Source organism: Pollachius pollachius, assembly GCF_949987615.1.
Source record: "Pollachius pollachius genome assembly, chromosome: 15".
Lineage (NCBI taxonomy): Eukaryota > Metazoa > Chordata > Actinopteri > Gadiformes > Gadidae > Pollachius > Pollachius pollachius.
In genome coordinates, this window is record NC_136948.1 from 15,519,142 (window position 1) to 15,531,621 (window position 12,480).

Genomic DNA, 12,480 nt, shown 5'->3' on the forward strand with positions numbered 1-12,480 from the left:
AGATCAAAAAAACGATGCAAAAATAAACTATAGAGTTCAGAGAAAAATGAAAAATTATTATTTAGGTTTCCCTGGAAAGTTAACTAAAGATAAAAGAAAATAAAAACTATTTTATTCTTGTAAAGGTAAAATAACGCCAGATTTTAGAAGAATCCACACTCGGGACATTTAAATGGCTCCGTGATTCCCGAGTCTTTCGGAAGGAGGAGTTTAACCCCACATTGTCTGGGAAGAGCCCACAGGGTCTGGCGCCGCGTCCGGGGAACACCTCTCCGCGCTACTCCGAAATATTCGCGTAAACCTTACAGAAATACATACACGGGATTCAAAAGAAACTGGAAAACAACGAGTCAAACTTGGCGATGTCGACAGAAAACGGACGTTAACCGGTAGGTGCTCGCTCGGTATAACTTGTTTTAGTCAAATCAAAGAAGCGTCTCTACATGTGTGTGTGTGTGTGTGTGTGTGGATTCTGAGTGTTGTCAGTGTGCGTATTGATTCAGAGTGTGTGTGAATTCTGAAACAGGTATTTTGACAACGTGTATTTAAACGTTCGCTTTGTATATTTTCCTGGAGAACAAAAGTTAGTATTAATGAACAAATTAATTTCATTGTATTTCGATGTCCGTTAAGTTGCAGCAGAGCGTGCACGTTGACGCAAATTTTAAAAGTGAGAAGAAGGAACAAATCTGAATGAAATTGCATGGAAAATAACTTGGTCAGCTTTAATGAGCTTAAAATACCCATACAACTCTGTGCACTCTGGCCTATTGTAAAAAAAAAAATAGCGAGGCATTTCAAGGGGGTCCCCCTCACACTCAATAAAAGATAGACCACGACGAGATGAACGCCTTTGTAGTCTTTATCATCTGACATTAAATGTGACCCTGATCGTAAATCTCTCAGACTTTACTTAGTAAATAGATTTTTTAATGTTTTGTGTGTTATGTGCCCTTCCTCCATCTACGGACATCCATCATAATATCACATAACTCCAACCTCCCTTTGAGGATACTAATTCAAAGCGCCAGTGTTGAATAATTTAGTTTTCATTCTGGTACTGACACAATGGATCAATGCAAGTACACCTAGTGAAACTCATTAATAGTATGGAGATGTCCAACACGTTGTACGTAGCAGGGATAGGCGGGTTGTTATTGTATTCCTTTTTAAATACAGATTTATGAGTCTGGGCAAGTGCAGTAATGGATGTTCCAGTAAATGTTAGGGTGTGTTCTGCTGATGTTACTTTAGGGGTGATTGAACTCCCGGGCCTCCTTTTGCTGTGTGTTGGTGGGAGTGCTGTAGCTGTCTGCTAAGGTGGAGGGCCTCTCTTGCTTGCTACACAGAGACAACAGGGGGCCCCAGGAACCCCCTGGGGTTAAGGGCCTGGCGAGAGCAAACAAGAGTCCGGGAAACAGGGAGGAAGGACCGTGGCATGCCTTTTGGCTTCCAGTGCCCCGTTCCCTGGTAACCACCAGCCCCGCCCTGAAATACAATTTTGACGGTTCTTCTTGCCCGACACCCTCTAATAAAATCACAAGCTAATGTTTGACCTGGCGAGTCCCCAGCCAGCCTGGTCATTTATCAGTCTAAGGACTGTTTAGAGCCTGGGTATAATTCTTGAATACAGCAAGAACTTTAGGAACAAGATTAACCTTTACAACTCTGTTGACGCTGCAGTGTATAAAGTATACAATGGCAATTACTGTTATTAAAGATTCTGGAACAATGATAATTTTTTTTTTACAAAGAAGGCAAGGAATAGTTGAAGAGGTCTGCACAAGTATGTGTGATGTTTATTTATATGAATAGAGGGGTATGTTTTGTTTGGCTTGTGTAATGACTGGCCAGTTTTGCCTCCAATATGTGAGCCCTGTTCATTGAAAACAACTGCTTCTATCAGGGTCGGTTGGAGGGCATGCAGCAGCATACATGCCATGGTCTCTGTGGTTCTGCCTCCTATTCTCCTTAAAAATGCACGACCACAAGGAACGTTCTATTTTCAATGCTTTTGTTTTCTGACTCAACTGAGATGAGGGCTTGAGTGAGAAAGACAATGAGCCGAATAGACTGCCCAGAGTTGTCAGTAAGCAGATAGCATGTATGTTTACCTTCTCATGTGGATGTTGGCTTTCGGCTGGCTATTTGAGTTTGTTTACCAGTGGCGCAATACGTTCGGTGTTGGCTCTGATAATGCTCCTCTCAGGGAAATTGTTAATTACAGTTCTGCAAATCATCACACCTCTAATTTTGCATGAGGGTGTCTCGTAACTTAAATCAGTTGGCAACAGATATCAGTTTATTTTGTTACAGTTTATTATTTTGTTCATGTTGCTTAACATCATTCGTGGCCATCAGAGACATTTGGATGAGCAAATACATTTTGTTTTGTTTTGTTTTTATACAAGTTGAAGGGAAAATTATGTTTCTCTGTATTGTGTGACTACACGCCAAGTACATTCAGGGGCCTCGAATTGTTCTGCTCACCGGCCCTGTGTGAAAACAGTGCGGTAATATCTGTCATCGTTAATTCTGAAGTGCAAGCGCACTGGCGGAGAAATGCCAATGTTTCACGTCTTCTCTCTGGCACATTATTCTCCATATAAGGTGGCGCATGCGTGGGATCAGCCGAGGATAACATCTGTGGTCATTGTCACATTCCGTAAGTAGGGAACAAGGCTTTTATAATGTCTCTAGGTGGAGAGGTTCTGCAGAGGGGAGCGGGGGGGGGGGGTCCACATCGCTGACTAGGTACTGCACTGTTGTCCCACCAGCCTCCGCTAGCCGTAGTCTGCAAAGCTGTCTTGATTGGGCTGTAGATTTCTTACAGTATTGTTCTTCGTTTTGTCTATGATGCAGTTTCTATTATTTTCAAGTGTTAGTTCCTCAGGTTCTTTCACAATGCTCAAGTTTTCCTGCTAGCCTACCGTCTAGTCAGGCCGACGGCTGTTTGTGTGTTTCTATTTTGTTACAGCTGTGGCTGGGATTGTATTTTTGGATGTTTGGAGTGTGCTTATGGCACTTTGGGCGGCGATGTCTGGAGTAGCGTCTATAAAAAGAAGGTGAAGGCAAAGCCGGGCTGCTGACAGCCTCCTGGCCGCCTCGCCTTCTCACTGGCAACCACAGACACTGTGTGTGTGTGTGTGTGTGTGTGTGTGTGTGTGTGTGTGTGTGCATGTGTGTGTCAGTGAATTCTGAGATTTACCGTTATCCAGCATGCCCTCCTGGCACACGTTTGGGTGAGGCCACTTGTGCTCCTGTTCTTTTGTCTGTTTATATCGGCTCCTGGGCCAAAAATAAAGATATATTGAACCCCAGAAAAAGCCGCCAAAGGAGTCCATACTGCATAATTCATCCGTTGTGAATTTGGAAGAACATCCACTTTTATTTGTTCAGTGAGCGGCACTAATCTGAACCACGCGAGACATCTGATGTGCTTTGCTGCACAAACACAGAAAACCCTGCTCCTGCCCGAAGGCGCAGCCTGGACCCAGTTTGTGACGGAGCTGATATGCTCACGCACGTTCAGCCTGTAGTCACCCCTTTTAAACGGACACAAACCCGGGCGGCCTGTGAATGGAGATTAATGCTCTGGTCCTAATTAAATTGTGGTTCCTTTGAGGGGGGGGGGATCACGTATCGCCGAACGCCCTGTGTGGTTCGGTGCAGAAAACAAAGATTAAACGGCAGAGGTGAGCTTAACCGACAGGCCCCATTCACCGGCCAGCAGCAGCCCTACCAAGCGAGAGATTGCAGAGAGAGCAGGTGAACAGAGGGAGGAAGGGGGGCGTTGGAGCGCTGCCAGGCTGCTGGGTTTCATGGGTTGGGCTCCTATTAACCCCCGTGAAGCGACTAGTCGGCACATGGACCCCGGATCTCTCCCATGCACCAGGCACATGTGTGTAGGCTAACAGACGTGCGCTAACCGGCAATGAGCATTACCATCATCAGGCCGTATAAATCACACGGTTACTAGGAGACGGGACGTTAACGGTACCCATGGTAACAATTTCGCTGGATGCAATAATCGTGAATGGCTGACAATGTATAATAATTCAGTCTGGTAAAGGTGCCGCCTCAGCAGAATTCACATGATTTATGAGTTGTTGGATGGACACCCCAGTACGTTAATTCAGATGTATGAACAATGGAATGGAATAGAATGTAATTATTCTCCCTGCGCCTCCATTGATCAACATGACGCCTGGCATTTTGACAAGCAAGAAGCATTATTATTATTATTATTTTGTAGCCTAGGGATGCGTGTCTGTGTGTCTGTCTGATCCTTTATGCTCAAAGCAAATTCCCCTTGGTACATTATCTCCTTTATGCTTATCCCTGATGAGCCTTTGATTATGAGCAAGAGCCGGACGGAGTCAAGTTGCGTCACGCTTGACATGCTGCCTGCTATTCACATGGGTATGCACTTATAAACCCCAAAAAACAAAAGTAGCTATGCATCTGTGTAATTCCTTTTTAAAGTGAAAAGGTTGGGCACATGTAGTGCCGTGACACAAGAAGACCAAACGTCTGCATTGATGTAAAAGACAATCAAATCAATGTTCTCTCTCGCGGCTCGGAGCGCACACTTACAAGTCAAGCAAAACAACAATAGTAATTGTGATTGATCTCCGCTACTTCCACGCGTCCAGTAGCCATAAGGTCCCACTTACAACCAAGCGCCTATTGGTAAGGCAAACACAGCTGGTGCTGCAGGCGGACGCCTCGTACCCTGGGCTCTCCTGGTGCCACCATGTGTCCTGCATTGTTCCCATTGATGGATGGAGGATGTGCTAGGTACACATTTACTGCACATGCAGCCCACCTGCTCACTGGTGTAGGGCGGGGCCAGAATGGACTCCCGCCTTTGTATCTTTGTGAGATGGGTTTGTTAAACAATGCTGGGGATCGCCCTCAAAAGAGGGCTAATGCAAGGATGGTCTTAACCGCACAGACCTGTTTTCCCCAGCTATCCTGGTATTCATACATTTGAATCCTGAAAAGGCTGCTATATTGATAGTAGCTCTTAGGTTTAGCCTTGGAGATGTCGTCTGGTGAGTTCTTCCCTGGATGTAGTAAGTCCTTGTGGGACTTGCTGCTACACGCAAAAGGCTTTAGTGGTTTGTTTGTTTGTTTGTTTTGTTTGGGCAGAAGTTACATGAGGTTTATTGGAGGTACGTTAAGGTGCATTTGCTGGCTCATTACTCGGCCCTCTCACTCCCGCCCCATTTGAGAGCCGGAGATGTTTGATCTCCAGGCAAGATAAGCCCTTTCCTCCACCCCCACTCCGACCCCCAGTCTTGTCATGTTGATTCAGTCGCTTGGCGCCCGGCCCGGGTAAACAAAGTCCGCCTCCAGATCGCTTGGGGTCACCGGCCGTTCTGGCACCCTCACACTGCACACGCTCAATTAAAGCTCTTCGAGGTTTGCTCTTTTTTTTTATTATTGAAAATAAGCTCTTCCTAAACGGGGCCAATGTGTCCAAATCACTCCCTTCCCGGAGTGATATCATCTCTCTTGGCGTGGATGCTTTGCTGGCCAGCAGGGGAACGGGGAAACCCCAGCGATAGACCTCGGAACATGAAGCGCATCACGTCAGGAAAAGCAAACTGCTGCGGACACGTCGAGCTGTGTGGCGCCGTCAAGTCAAACCCCAAACTTCTTTTGGTGGTGGCAGTCTGGCCTTGTTGTTTTCATTTTTTATCTCCCACTCTGCTTTACATATAATGGAAATACTGGATGGAGTCGGGTTACGAAGTCTGTTGGGCATCAGTATGCATCTCTTCTTCAGTCAGCTCATGGAGAGAGCCAAGTGGGTCGCTGGCCAGGCCACAGTTGGATAATGTGTGTGGGCTTTTGTATTTTACAATCCCCTCCCTATTGTCTTCGCTTTCTACGTCTCTCTATGCCTCGATTTGTGTTTCCGTGTCGTCCAGAAGGACACCCTCCCCTCTCCCATCTACCCATGCCAAGACAGACATCAGGGTAGTGGAGCCCACCGCTAGGGGTTCACACTTTCTCCCCGGCACAGGAGGAGAGCTGCTCGAGCTCTAGTGCTCAACCAGATCTCCATGCCACCCAGGCCGGCTTCAAAACCCTCAAGAAACAGCCTGGTTTTCCTTGGTTCGGAGTGTACTGCTGCAGTGGGAAAATCCTTTCTTAACCTTTCTCCTCCTCCGAGGTGTGGCTGTGTTGAGGCCTATGATTTGTGTCGAGTGGAAGCGTTTACTGTGTCCAAAGATTGCTTTAAGACTTTTGTGGTCTATCTTGATTTTGTCCATAGTTTTAACCACCCATTTGGTTTTACCCAGTTGGTGATATAACTAAAGCCCCTATTGAAGTGCCCATGGATTTGACCCTCCTCGACTGCACAAGCAGGACGACGGAGATGCCATTAGTGCAAAGTTGAGCAGGTAGATTTCAACGCTATCCAAGAGATTATGCAAAGCACAGGTTTCTGCTCACTCAACTTGTAGCAACCTAGGAAAGTCCTGCAATATTGATGCTTATCGGTCAGCAGGTGACAGCTGAACAGATGTCCCCATTGCTTATCCCATAAGGATGAATGTTTTAAAGTTTGAGTAGTCGGGCCAGGGTGAGCTCACCAGTGTGTCGGGAGAGTTTTATTTTTGGTAAAGGTTATTCCTCACAAAGGCTCAGTCAGAGGTTGATGAACTTTGAGACGTGTGTGTGTGTGTGTGTGTGTGTGTGGGGCTAATAATAGCAGTTGACATTCAGCCATCTTCAGAGAACCCGACTCCCTGCTCTCCCCCTTCTCCCTCCGTGTCCACGTTGGAACAGCGCTGGAAGCCAAAACAACAGGACAGCGTGTTTTATAGACTCCCGTTGCTCGCCCCTCTACTCCATTTGAGCAGGAATTCCGGAACCTCCTGAACTGTTCCGTTGGAAGTGACTAGGCTTACATGACGTATAGACCCCCCCCCCCCAAAAAAAAAAAACAAACACCACTTCCCCCAACCCTCACTGCAGCCTAGCCCAGATACTCAATACCCGTAGGATTAGTAGCTTTGGCACATCTTTCACCTTCCCCCCCCAACTTTAGTGGTTTTGCAACAGGAGCTCTATTGGCTGGTCTGGAGGGGAGGGGGTGGAAGGCTGTGTCTGATATGTTGGGGTTTAGACTGGCTCTCCGGGGGGAGGGAAAAGGAAGACGTGACTCACTATAAGGGGGAAACAACACACTAATTCAATTTGTAGTTGAACAACTGGTGTTTGTGTGAGCGTGTGTGTACGTGTGTGGATAGCCTGTGTGATCACGTCACGGCTGGGGAACGTAGGGATGGGGTGGGGGGGCTCTGTTGTACACATGTTCTGTGGCATCAGGCTAACTTCTGCCTGCATTCCATTTCGGCCCGATAATGGGCTCTGTGTGTCTAAGGGTAGTGCGGTCCCATGACCCTCAGCGTCTGCGTTGATGGAATAGCCCTGTGGGGAAACGGCTGAGTTCTGAACTCTCATTCTCCCTTCTTTTCCACTTGAATCGTCTGACCGAACAGTAGGAATCCAAACCTGCTGGTCTACTGAGGAGACAATAAAACATACCTCCTGTTTTACACATGTAGGTTTAAAGTAGTCTGAATGAATGAATGAATGAATGAATGAATGAATGAATGAATGATATATTCTCATTATATCCGGTACAATGACATTTTGCATGGATAAAAGATATATGTATGGCGGGAACACACTGGGGGAAAAACAAGCAAAAACAAGGAACATGCCACAAAATAAGTTCTTGGCCGTTCCGAAGCTGTGATATTGTGTTGCACTTTCTGTCTGAGAGTTTCCGCCCAAGCAATCCTAATATTTCCTTCCAGTCCTCCTGAACTCGGCGCGGTACTCCTCCTGGTAACGGAGGGCTGCGTGTGCGTTGGCGGCAGTGAGCCCTGCGGTCTGGGCACGTGGACCAGACGGCCTCCCTGGAAACGTGTGGGAGTGTTCTTTATCATTATCGTGACATTTTACATCATGGAGGTTAGCACTGCCATTACCACCGCGCCGCAACTATTAATAACACGGTAAATGAGTGCCAAATAAAGGGCCCGCTCCGCGCCTTGTTGCTGGAAAACCGGGCGTACAGACAGCCATGTGATGTCCTCAGACGTCTTGGTCATTAAGTACTCCTTCCTCTACCCGGGTCGTCACACGGCTTCCTCGTTTTTCATGAGTCACGCAGTCCTCCCTCTTTGAAGAAAGAAATACCCAGTCTTTTTCTTTGGGCTGGTGCGGCTCATTTGGTTATTGCCAATCTCAAATTGGATATGGACTGATCCACCCCCCCCCCAGACACTTTTATGAGCAGAACAGGCGTTGTTGTGTAGTCTCGCTTGTAGCCTAGGGGCTTAAATAGCTTGGATCCATTCCTTTCTAAGCCCACCTCGGATCAGAAGCTAAAGGGTCGTGAACAAACACCCCCTCTTGTCCTCTCATAATGGAGCTGCTTGACCCCCGGTGACCTCTGCTGGTTAGAGCATCTGCCTGTCGATTTCATCCGGCCCGCCCTATGGGAACCAGCAGGATGTTCCGGAGATGTAATTTGATTGGTTGATTTGGTGCAATACTTTTTCCCTTGATGAGTGGGTTTTGTTGCTGGGTGAATGTAATCGTATTCAACCTCAAGGCTCTAAGATTCGCCATGTGCATGCTCCACTAATTTGTTTCTGAGGTTTATGCATGTGAAGGCAGGCCACTTATGTATGCACAGAGGAGGCGGATCAACCCAATGAGCCTGATGCTTATTGGCGTTTTTCCAAGCTGTATAGTTGTGTCGATAATGACTGCGGCGGAGGGTGTACTTGAATCATTTCGCTGAAGGGGGGCTACTGTTATGCAACATGATCTGCTATCACTGTACCCACATCTTTGGCCAGGCCCGGGCTAGCCTAGCCTCATTCTTTGCCATTCTGCCCTGATCAATGCCCAAATGGGCCAGTCATCAGGTGACCAGCTTTGAGAAACACCATTCCTATTAGAACAAAGGATTGACTGATAAGGACCAGAATAGGGTCAAGCTTATTTATTTTCATAGGTCTATCGTAAGTCTGGTTGGGTTAGTGCACATGCCTCTCATTCTCTCGTGACATGAAAAAAAATAGTTTGAATTGACTCCCCCCACCCCCTGCCCTATTTGCACAGTTTGATGCTTTGAGGAACCCCAGTTACACATTAAACCCATCCCATTTAAAGCAGTAATCTTGCCCAGACTCCTTGAATGAACTAATTATATGTATAATTCATGCCAAAACTTTAATAAACAAACTGCTCAAAGGACTGAAAACACACACGCACACACAACCACTAAGTTTCCCACCCGTATTCTTCTGACCTAGTCTCGTAGAGAGGGCGAGAGGAAGAAAGAGAGGGAGATATGCAAACCAACAACAGGTGCTAAGCCCTCCCCCCGGTGATTTCATTGTCAAAACAGCCTCATCACTGCACAGTCAGTAATAAAGCTCCTTTAAGCAAACACACACTCCTGAGCCCCGGCACCCCATGAAACTAACAGTCGCTAAACAGTTTCATGTGCCCAGCTGCGCGCTGGTTTATGACCTGCTAGCATGGGGTGGGTTGAAGGCCCCATCAAGGTGGGTGTAAATGTGGTCCGCATTTTGCATCAGGTATCTCACGATAGTGTGGTCTTTCCTTACCCGAAAGACCACCATATAAGGTGTGTGTGTGTGTGTGTGTGTGTGTGTGTGTGTGTGTGTGTGTGTGTGTGTGTGTGTGTGTGTGTGTGTGTGTGTGTGTGTGTGTGTGTGTGTGTGTGTGTGTGTGTGTCCGTCCTTGAATCTAGTTTGTATGCACAACACCCGTGGTGTGCATAATCACATTTGTCGTGTATAACACCGAGTTTGTGCAGGGGGGGTGTGTGTGTGTAACGCAAGACCTCCAAAGCTGGAGTGACCGCGTCACTCTGTCTCGCTGTCGCCAAGCCTTTTACCGATCAGCCTCAGACGCTGAGCGTGCAGAATAATACCCAAGTGCTCTTTGAGGCTAGGTCAATGGTCAATGGTCAATAGTCAGCTGCAGGTTAGACACCGAAGTGGTGGCACTTTATGTTGTAATAAAGGGCTGGGTTTGTAATAAACATGTAGATAATTGGTTTGGTACTTTGGGAGTGAATACTTTTTGATAAGATGTACATGTATTATGTAAGCTTGTTCAGTGAAAGCTGAGTTGTTTTTAAGTCTGCCTTTGGTGCAGCTGTTGCCAGTCTTCACTTTATGTCATGTATGCTGAGTGGGGGTTGTTCTGAGTCACAAAAGGATGTTACAGCATTCAGCATTGAGACTAGCATTAACCCTCCTCGCGATGAAAACTTGCATTTAAATTAAACTGTTTTATATTAAAAGGTTATGTACTGTGTTTTGCAGACGGCGTTGCTGCCACCAACGCACACTTTGTCTTACTACATCAGAATGTGCGTTCACAGGATTTTATACAGGGCTGCATATCTGCACCCACACACAGTACACATGTAGTAGATGAAGGTGGGACACCTGGCTAACGCAAACACAAAGGTAGCGGCCAGAATGTAGATTGAATCTGCTCCATGGTTTATTCAGTGACGGCGACTGTGGCCCAGTGTTTACACTCCTCTCACGGAGGTCCTGCCACCTAGGCTGCTGACCCTAACCCCCCCCCGGACCACCTTCCACACCCTTACTATCAGACATGTTCTCCTCAACGACAGAGGAGAATGTGCTGGCTCCAGTCCCAGGGAACCAAGGCCTTACCGCATTAAAATGCCACGCTGTCTGCCGATGCATAAAGGGTAACCACTTCATTGCTCGCTACACTTGCTGATGCCATAGCAATAGCATGGTCGCTCTACTTTTTGATGGTTTTTAGGGACACAACGACATTTGTGAAATGTTCCGAACAGTGCATCGGTGAAAAGGTTTCCTTGTAAGCCCTCGACAAAGGGAGTCCTTAGGAAGCTGCCAGCAGGGTGAAAGCAAGGCTCCAGTGTCAAGTGTAATTACCTCGGTTAATGGCCCCTTAATGGCTAGCTTAGTCCTGCTTCTATTGTTCCTCCCTGGCTTAGCCTTGACCGGGACGAGCAAACCAACCGGGCAAGTCTAGGCGAAGGGAATATCCGCAAAGCACCGTATTAGCGTCAGCTTTACTCCTTGCTTTAGGCCGTCTACCCACTGCACCGCCCGTCTACGGATGGCGGAAGGCGTGGCTGACAGATGGAGGAGTAGTCTTTGCAGAGGCATACGTTAGCCGAGCAGCCGCAATCTGATTGGATGACGGATCCGTCGCTGCCTGAAAAGTTGAACATTTTTCAACTTTCTTGACGGAGCCGACGGATCCAACGGAACGGATGGATCCACAATGAATTGCGGCTCCGCCCCATTCAAAGTCAATGGGATCCGTTGACGGATGCAGTGGGCAAGAGGGGTTAGGGTCTTGGTGGACGTGACGGTGAAAAATTAGAGGTTATTGGAATGCAGACTTTGCACAAAATGGATGATCTCTGACCTCAACCATTTCTTTAGTTTGTTAATGCAGCCTGGTTCATCAGTTTGCCTTTGACGTTTTATTTGGTTTGTCTAGGTGCACGCCTTATTTGTGTATCTGACTCTGTTATTACCCCAGGGGCTCTATGATCATGCCAGCTAATTTGATCACAAGGAACTGAATGATTGAGGGCATTTCAGGCATTATGCCGGCTCCTAAAATGTAATAATAACGTCAGACCATTTGCCATGCACCCGGCGTAGAGGGCTAATGTTTGAATTACCATAACCATTAGAAACGGCTTGTCCTCTGGCTTTCTTCTGCTCAGCATGATCCGTCAACTGACACTGCCGAAGATGCCTCGTGCAATTTGAGGCCCGGAGTGGAGGAGAAAAACTGGATCCAGGTGTCGGGTGATGTTGTGTCTCTAGATAGAGGGCTCCCCTCTCTGGGGAGGGTTACAGAGGCATTCCCCACATAGGCGTCAGAGCTCCTAAAGAATTCAGATGGGATGTCTCTGGCAGTGATCGATGGGGTCTGGGGTGAGGGGGGCAGTGCACACACACTTAGCATCTGGATGCAGACAGTTGGGCTCTACCCGTCTGCAAAATTTGCCCGGGTATCAGGTGCTTGTTTATTGGAGTGTGTGTATTGTCCAAAAGTTTATTTTCCAAAAATAACTTTTTACAATTAGATCATTTTTCATAATGAAAAAGCATGTAACCTGACCATTCCCTGCGCAAAGAACTAATTGCTAAATTTCCATAATAATGTGATATTCATTTCGTTATTTGGCAGATGAATAGAATGTGCACTGACTTCACCTGGATGTGACTGCGTGAAAGATCCTTCCTGGTTTTATTTGCGCATTCCTGGGTTGTTTACGCACACGTGCTCGTGGATCCGTCTCTCTCCCGGCCCCCGCCCCCCCCACCAGAACATCATTGTTTCACCCCAATCCTCAAGTGAATTTCATTGACCGCCAGCCAC

At 47.1% G+C, this 12,480-nt stretch overlaps 1 protein-coding gene across 1 annotated transcript in view; it reads left to right on the forward strand.

Moving 5' to 3' along the window:
* The first annotated feature begins 248 nt into the window (after window positions 1-248).
* tiam2a (TIAM Rac1 associated GEF 2a) overlaps window positions 249-12,480 on the forward strand; it is a 69,828-nt gene continuing 57,596 nt past the window's right edge. Inside the window, 1 exon segment of the mRNA XM_079752155.1 lies at window positions 249-389. The gene's annotated coding sequence lies outside the window, so the exon portion shown is untranslated.